The following is a 7,837-nucleotide window of genomic DNA, read 5'->3' on the forward strand; positions in this document are numbered from 1 at the left end:
GGTTTTCTTCACTACCCTTCAGACTAAAAGTGCAGCTGCCTATGGGGAAGGACCTGAGTCAGATCTCCACTCCCCCCTCAGCCCCCTTTACCAGCCCCCTCCCCGCAGCTCCCCCTCACTGATGCTCAGAAGAGGGAGGCACACCCTTCTAGGGAGAACAGTCGGACCCAGAAAATTCACCAACCAAAAGGGGAATTGACTTGGGTGGGAATGGGGGCGCTTCACGGCTGCTCTTTGAGAAATGTCAGGAAACAAGAACAGTACCAGGAGACAGGTTCCAGACAGACGGCCAGTTTGGAAAAGGTGGATTCCAGACAGAGGTCACAGACCCCAGAAAGCGCCCCGCACTTACTCCTGCTTGGTGACGTGGTGTCTGCAGTGACCGTGACAGGTGCTCACGGGAAGCCCATGCACCCGGAATCCAGGTTCCCAGTGCAGGACCTGAGCTGGTTTCTGAGAGCCTCTGGAGGAGAGCTCTGGGACGGATAAGTGGGTGGAGATGCGCCAGAGTCATCGTCACCTGGAGGAGGCTTGCCTGACTCCCACTCCCGCTTGTGCTGGAGGGACTCCCGCGTGACTCCTGAGATCCTTGGCACAAGGATGTGAAAGTCGTGTCCCTCAGGCTGCTCCCCCTACCCCGGGCCTGAGCCAGCCCCTCGGGGCTGCTGCCCACCCTCTTCCTGCTCAGCCTTATGCCCTGGCTGAGGGGTGTGCCTCCTGAGCGTCCCTTGTATCAGCCCCTCGTGCTCCGTGTCTCTGCCCTGCCTGGGTCAGAGGTCACAGCTTCTCACCTTGCTCGCTGGACACCCTTCCCCTGGCCTCCAGTCCTAGTCTCCAGACCTTCTCCACCTGCTTGCCCTGTCCTGCTCCAGCTTAAATGCTTCAGTAGCTCCCAGTAGCCTTTGAGATAAAGTTCAAACTCCCTAATTTAGCACAGGAGGCCTGGCCTGCCTCCAGCCACTCCCTGCCAGGCACCCTGCCTTCCGGCCAGGCGGAGCCACCTGCGGCTCCCACAGCGGCCCACACCTTGTGGCCCCGTGTGGTGCTGTCAGATCGGACTGCATTTCGACTCCTCTTCCAAAGCTTAAGACAGCATCCTGAGTCGAAGCTGCCAAGGCTCAAAGAGGCAGGGCGTGTGCCCCCAGCAAACCGAGGTCAGCCCAACAATCACGGGAGATGGGCCATTCAGCATAAGAGTAAACTTCTCTGCCCCTCGTCTGGTAAATAAAAATCACAAACCTTCCTCTTTTCTTGGTATTAAAATACTTCTCATATTTTAAAAAATCATTTCAATTTTTTAATACAAGAACCACAAGATAGTTATAAATATATGCATAGACCTGGAGCAAGAGAGAAAAAAAGGCTACCTCCTCCAGGCAGCCTTCCCTGACCACCTAGATGGACATAGCTGCCTCCAAGATAACCAAACCCTTGGTTCCCAACACCCCACAGTAACCACATGGTCTGACCTGACTTCCCCAAGGTTCTGAGCTTCCAGGGCAGGGACGGGAGGTCACCTGACTGTGGTCCTCCATTCCCCAGCACCGAGAAATAAGATCCTCGCTTTGTTGAAGGAATAAATGGAGCTCACTTAGGACCTATGTTCACATACCTCATGAAATCCTTATGGACAAGTCAGGAAGTTAATGGGGGATAGGTCTGCCTGGGCTGGCTGTATTGAGGAGTCTGGTTCAAGGACCCTTGATGGGAAAAAAATAAACCCAGGTCAGACAGAAGACTGGACTCGCATAAGCCATGGGGGACGGTGACTGCTAAAGAGGGCAAGGCAAGCACAGGTGAGGGGCGTGGGACCCTGGAACTCCTGGCAGATCTGCAGGCTGCAGATTTAGAGATGGTTTACCCACCCAGAGAAGGGCCGAGGGCACACCACGCCTTCACAGCAGGGCTGCGTTCCTCCGAGGTGGCTGCGAAAGCCAAATAATGATGGCATCTTCAGTGTCAGAAAAGCCCTAGGCGCCGACAGCAGACAGCAGCTAGTTGGAAATGCGGTGAGGGTTTCCCACTCGGTTGGGAAAAGTTGTTGGAAAATGTGCGGTTGACAGGGAGAACTAAAGGCCATGACATCGTCAGCCCCTCTTCTCCTGGCTTGACTCGGTTCAGTTGTCCCCACCCCAGAGATGGAGTGACTCCCCAGCCCAAGGGTCACCCCCAGGGCACCCTCGACCCTGTACCCCTCTGCTAGGGCAGGCATGCCCCCCCCCCCTCAGCTTCTCCTGAACCCCGGCCAGGCCCACTTGCCCCACCCTGCTCAGCCACGCTTGGAGTATAAGGCAGACTCCCAGGTGGGCTGACCCCTGCCTGGCCACAGCCGATAGCTGCCCGCCATCAATAGCACAGTGTCCCCAGCACACAAAGAGCCTTACTCAGGCTCCGTGGAGTGGCTGTGAAAATCACCGAGGTGCAATTCCAACCTCAGAATTACTCAGCAGCCCTTTCCTGCGTCACTGGTTCCTTTTTGGATTCCGTGAGGGGCCTGTCCTAACCTTGCCCTTGATTCTCAGGCCCCCTCTTCCCTTCCATGCACCCCCTTCTCCGCTCTCCAGGCCCAGTCACCTGGCCTCTTCCTCCACGGAGCCAATAAACGTCACTGGGCATGAAATAAGGCGCCCCTTTCCCCTCACCCCTCCTTCTGTATCTTTGCCCACCTCACCTCCTCCCCAGGGTCTTCAGGGCAGGAGCTGGGGGTGGGGGAAGTGCCCACCCCTTGCCCGTCTCTGTGCCATTGATCCTGGCCCCAGTGGTTCATCAACCATCCTCTGTCTTTGAAACACAGGCTTCTCTCTTTCTGCCTCCAGACATGGTCCAGCCTCTCCTTCCTAATAAAAGACTTCTTCAGTCCTGCCTCCTCCTCTTACCCATAGCCAGACCCCTTTTATTTTATTCTATTTATTTAATTATTGAAAAATGTAATGCATTCCTATGACATTTGATGTACAAATACGGTCCCTCCCATCCTTGCCCTCTTCCCTACTCCTGATCCCTTTACTCTTGGCAGTTTCCTCATTATTCTTCTAGGAGAGTTAACTTTTACATGAGACTATCTTCATATAATTCTTCCTCCTTTAAACAAATGGGACATAATTCACATGCCATGAATTTCACTCTTTTAAGTTATATAATAAAGTGGGTTTTTTTTAAAAGCATGTTCACAAGTTGTACAACCATCACCCTGTCTAATTCAAGAGTATTTTGATCACCCCAGAAAGAAATGCTGTACCCATCGGCCGTCACAACCCACTCTCTCCTCTGAGACCCTGACAGCCATCAGTCTCCTTTCCGCCTCTGACTTTACCTCTCCTGGATGTTTCATATACATGGAATCGTATAATATGTGGCCTTTTGTCTCTGGCTTTTCTCACTTTAGCATAATGGTGTCAAGGTTCATCTATGTTGTAGCACGTTTCAGTACTTTATTCCTTTTTATGGCTAAGTAGTGCACCTTTTTGTTTATCCACTGATTGGTCGATAGACATTTGTTTCCACTTCCTGGTTATAATGGATAATGCTACTGTGAACATTTGTGTATATTTTTGTTTGTTTCAGTTCTTGTGGCTATACATCTGGGAATGGAGTTGCTGGATCATATGGTAATTCCACGTGTCATTTCTTGAGGAACAGTCATCCTGTTTTCCACAGCAACTGCACCATTTTACATTCTGCCAGCCATGTATGAGGGCTCTGATTTCTTCTTGTCCTTGCCAACACCTGTTACTTTTGGGTGGTCATAACAGTCGTGGTGTTATAACTCTTCTAGTGGGTGTGAACAAGCATCTCATAGTGGTTTTGATTTGTATTCCCCCGAGGACAACTGAAGTCAAGCATCTTTCATGTGCTCTTCATTCGAGGATCTTCTTAGGAGAAATGTCTGTTTAGATCCTTTGACCATTTTTTAAATTGGATCATTTGTCTTTTTGTTGTTGAATTGAAATGAGTTCTTTATATACTCTGGAAGTAGTCCCATGTCAGATTTATGGTTTACAAAATTTTCCTCGTGTTCTATAGATTGCTTTTTCACTTTCTTGATAGTGTCCTTTGAGGCACAATTTTGATGAAGTCTTATTTGCCTGTCTTTTCTTTTGTTGCTTATGCTACCGGTATCATAAAAGAAACCACTGCCAAATCCAAGGTTATGAAGATTTACCTCTATGTTTTCTTTTAAGAGTTTCATAGCTTTAGCTCTTAAATTTAGGTTGATTCAGTTTGAGTTATTATTTGTATATGACACGAAGTAAGGGTACACAGCTTTATTCTTTTGCACATGGATATCCAGTTTCCTAGAACCATTTGTATTGTATGTAGAGAATATTCAAGACCAGAGCTACTGAATGATCTTGGTATCCTTGTCAAAAACAACTGGTCATAAATGTGTGGGTTTGCTGCTAGACTGTTGCTTCTGTTTCACTGACCTCTGTGTACGTCTGTCCTTGTGCCCACTACCCAACAGGCTTGATGACTGTAGTCTTGTACTAAGTTTTATAATTAGGAATTGTGACTCCTCCAACCTTGGTCTTTTTCCGTTTTGTTTTAGCTATTCTGGATTCCTTGCATTTTTCCATGTGAATTTTTGGGTCAGCTTGTGAATTTCTTAAAAAAAAAAAAAAAAGCAGCTTTTGAGTAGGATTTCAGTAGGGATTGCATTGAATCTGTAGATTCATTTGAGGAATACTGCTAATTTCATACGGAGAAGGCAATGGCACCCCACTCCAGTACTCTTGCCTGGAAAATCCCATGGACGGAAGAGCCTGGTAGGCTGCAGTCCATGGGGTCGCTGAGGGTCAGACACGACTGAGCGACTTCACTTTCACTTTTCACTTTCATGCATTGGAGAAGGAAATGGCAACCCACTCCAGTGTTCTTGCCTGGAGAATCCCAGGGACGGGGGAGCCTGGTGGGCTGCCATCTATGGGGTCGCACAGAGTCAGACATGATTGAAGCGACTTAGCAGCAGCAGCAGCTAATTTCATAATGTGCGGTCTTCTAATCCATGAACATGGATATCATTCTGTTTATTTAGGTCTCTAATGTCTTTCAGTAACATCTCATGGTTTTTAGTATATCTTCCTCCTCTCTGTTAAGCCTGCACCCGCCTGGCTTTAGGCTGAGTTGTCTGCACTTGCTTTTCAGCGTCCCCTCCATCGCCTGCCCCTCAGCCCACTGCTGTCAGATGTCTGCACCACCACCCCATGGGACACAACTCTGATCCAGGTCCTCAGTGACCCCGGAGCTGACTGTCCAGGGGAGCACCTTCCTTCTGGAAAGAAGTCTTCTTCCCATGGACCTCTGAGATCACTTGCCACTTTGGAGCAAGCGTTTATTAAAACGCCTTCGCACATAGCTTTCACAATGCCCTTTCCTGTTCTGTCCCCTCACTGACTCTGCTCTCACCCCTCCTCTACCCCTTCCTCCGCCAGCCCCATAGATACTGGGGTTCTGTCCTTGACCATCATCTCTTCCGCAAGAATGCATTCCTCTCAGGTGAACGCATTGACCCTCCAAGGGCTCAGTCCTACTTTTACCTTGGAGCCTCCTAAACCTCTTCCTCCAGCCCTGCCCTCTCTGGACTCAGGGGCCTTGAGACCTCCCCTCCCCAGTCTCTTCTGGGCAACCCGGCCTCCTCTCGTGTTTCTGAGTTCAGTTAGCGATCACATTCAAGCCAGAAACAAACCTCGGGGTCACCATGTTTGACTGTCCCCTCTTGCCCTCACTTCCCAAATCTCACCCATCATCACATCCTTTGCTTTCTGCCCCCTCAGTATTCTAAAGGCACATCTAGAGCCGCATAGAGCAGACTCCTGCCTTCAGCCTTGACTCCGTGCCTGAGGGAGCAGAGTGGGAATGCAGCCACCTACCCACAGCATCGGAAGCAGGAATGCCACATGGCGGATGCAGGCTGCAGGCTCAGAGGAGGGGGAAGGGAGGCGGGCGCACACTGAGCTGTGACAGATGGAGGTCAGCAGAGGAGGAGGGAAGACCACGCCCGAGTGTGGGGTTCAGGAGCAAGTCAGTCCTAGGTGAGGAAGGAGGGAGGGCGCAGGAGGGCAGAGGGAGGCTGGCCAGTGTGGCTGGGGGGCTGGCTGTGGTCAGACACAGCGAGGCTGTAATTCATCCTTATTATGCCCCTGTGACTCTGGATGCTGCACTCAGCTTCTTTACCCGACACCTGGGGTATGGTGAGGATCACCCCCGATCACGCTTGTGCAAATCCTCCATAAACAGTAAGGAGGCCAGACAGGCATAAGGCAGCCCAAGGCCAGAAAGGGAAGCAGTGAAGGTCACAAGGACCAGGTGCAAGGGCTCAGGCTTCACTGTTGAGGTGTGGTGAGGATATTAGGTGGGGCTCTCAATTCCAGCAGACAGAAGCCAAAAGAGAAGAGATTGGTTGTTGTCATGGGTGGCTCTGTCTGCAGCAGAGCTGGGCCCTGTGGGGACCCAGGAGGATGCCTGTCTCTCTGGGTTTTCCTGTTTCTCTCTCCCCATCCCCCACCCACTGCATCTCTCACCTCCACTTCCCTCTTGGCACTGGGGAGCCTGTGGCCACCACAGCCTCACTTCTCTCAGGCCCCAAGACCCAGAGCCTCCCTGCTGGCTTTCACAGCAAAGCTTTGACTTCGGTCAGATGGGTCACTGGGCATCCAAGAACCAATCAGGCAGGTGGGTGGCGTTCTTTGATTGGCCAACAGCAGCCTGCCCTCCTCCTGTGTTGGGGTGGGAGCCAAGTGGTGGGGTGGGTTTGGGAGGGAAGGTTCACAGGAGCCAGGCTGTAGGCCAACATAACCTCTCCCCCTGCAGGGTGTCTTGGGGCTTCTGAATAGAGTTGATTAATCCTCCTGTGAAGGTCCGGGAGGGATGAGGAGGGCAGACCTGGGCAGTGGCCAAGGGGGCCTGTCTCATAGAGGAAGGCCCAGGCACCCCGCAGTTCTCAAGCTGTTCTTGCCTCTCCACAGAGCCTCTGTCTTCAAGCTCACAGGAGTCCTGAGAAGTAGGGAGGGCTGACGTGGCTGTGACCGAGGTCAGGGTGAGCAGCTTTCCCAGCATCCAGGGGAGTAACGGTCCTGGACTCGCAAACCATTAGGCTGTCCTCCAGGGAGAGACCTGTGTGGGAAGCACACAGCAGCAGCCCTGGGGCCAGTAGCAGGCATGGACCCTCTCTCCGCACGCCAGAAAGAGATGGGATGGGAGAAGCTCACACTGGGTGAGGGGCTGCAGGAGCAACACGCAGAGTCTGCTCGGGCCCAAGAGGGGCGTCGAGGAAGGACCAGGTACCAGTCGTGGGAGGCTGGCGCAGGGATGATCCCAGCGGGCTTCACGGAGGCGGCTGCCTGGAGTCCACTGAGCGCCCAGGATGCGCTGGGGGCTGGGATGAAGACGCGCAGCCCGGGAACCAGAGGGGCGGCCCCAGCGAGGGCGGCGGGCCGTGGTGTGGACCAGAGCGCTCGGACGGGAATCCCCGGGCCCCACCTGGGGTCTCCGGGCGCGCAGGTGAGGTTCCGGCCAGCAAGCGCGCCGCCTGCCCGGCCCGGCCCGGCCTCCTCCGGCGCTCTCCCTGCGCGCGGCCCCGGGATCCCCGCCGCCGCCGGGCGATTTGGGCGCGTCAGCAGAGCGGAAACGGGGAGCGGCGCCAGCCCGGGGCGGCGGGGACGCGGCCTGGCAGCGGCCGGCGGCCCCGCAGGTTCTGTTCCGCCCGCGTTTGTGTTGGCAGCTGCCCGCGGCGCGCGGCCGGGCCGATGAAAGGGCCCTCTGTCTGCGCCCCAGCGGCCCCGCTCGCCTTTCATTCTTAATATAATCTTCACTTCATTTTTAACCGAGCAGAGGTTCT

This window comes from Bos indicus x Bos taurus, chromosome 25, assembly GCF_003369695.1.
Source record: "Bos indicus x Bos taurus breed Angus x Brahman F1 hybrid chromosome 25, Bos_hybrid_MaternalHap_v2.0, whole genome shotgun sequence".
NCBI classification, from domain to species: domain Eukaryota; kingdom Metazoa; phylum Chordata; class Mammalia; order Artiodactyla; family Bovidae; genus Bos; species Bos indicus x Bos taurus.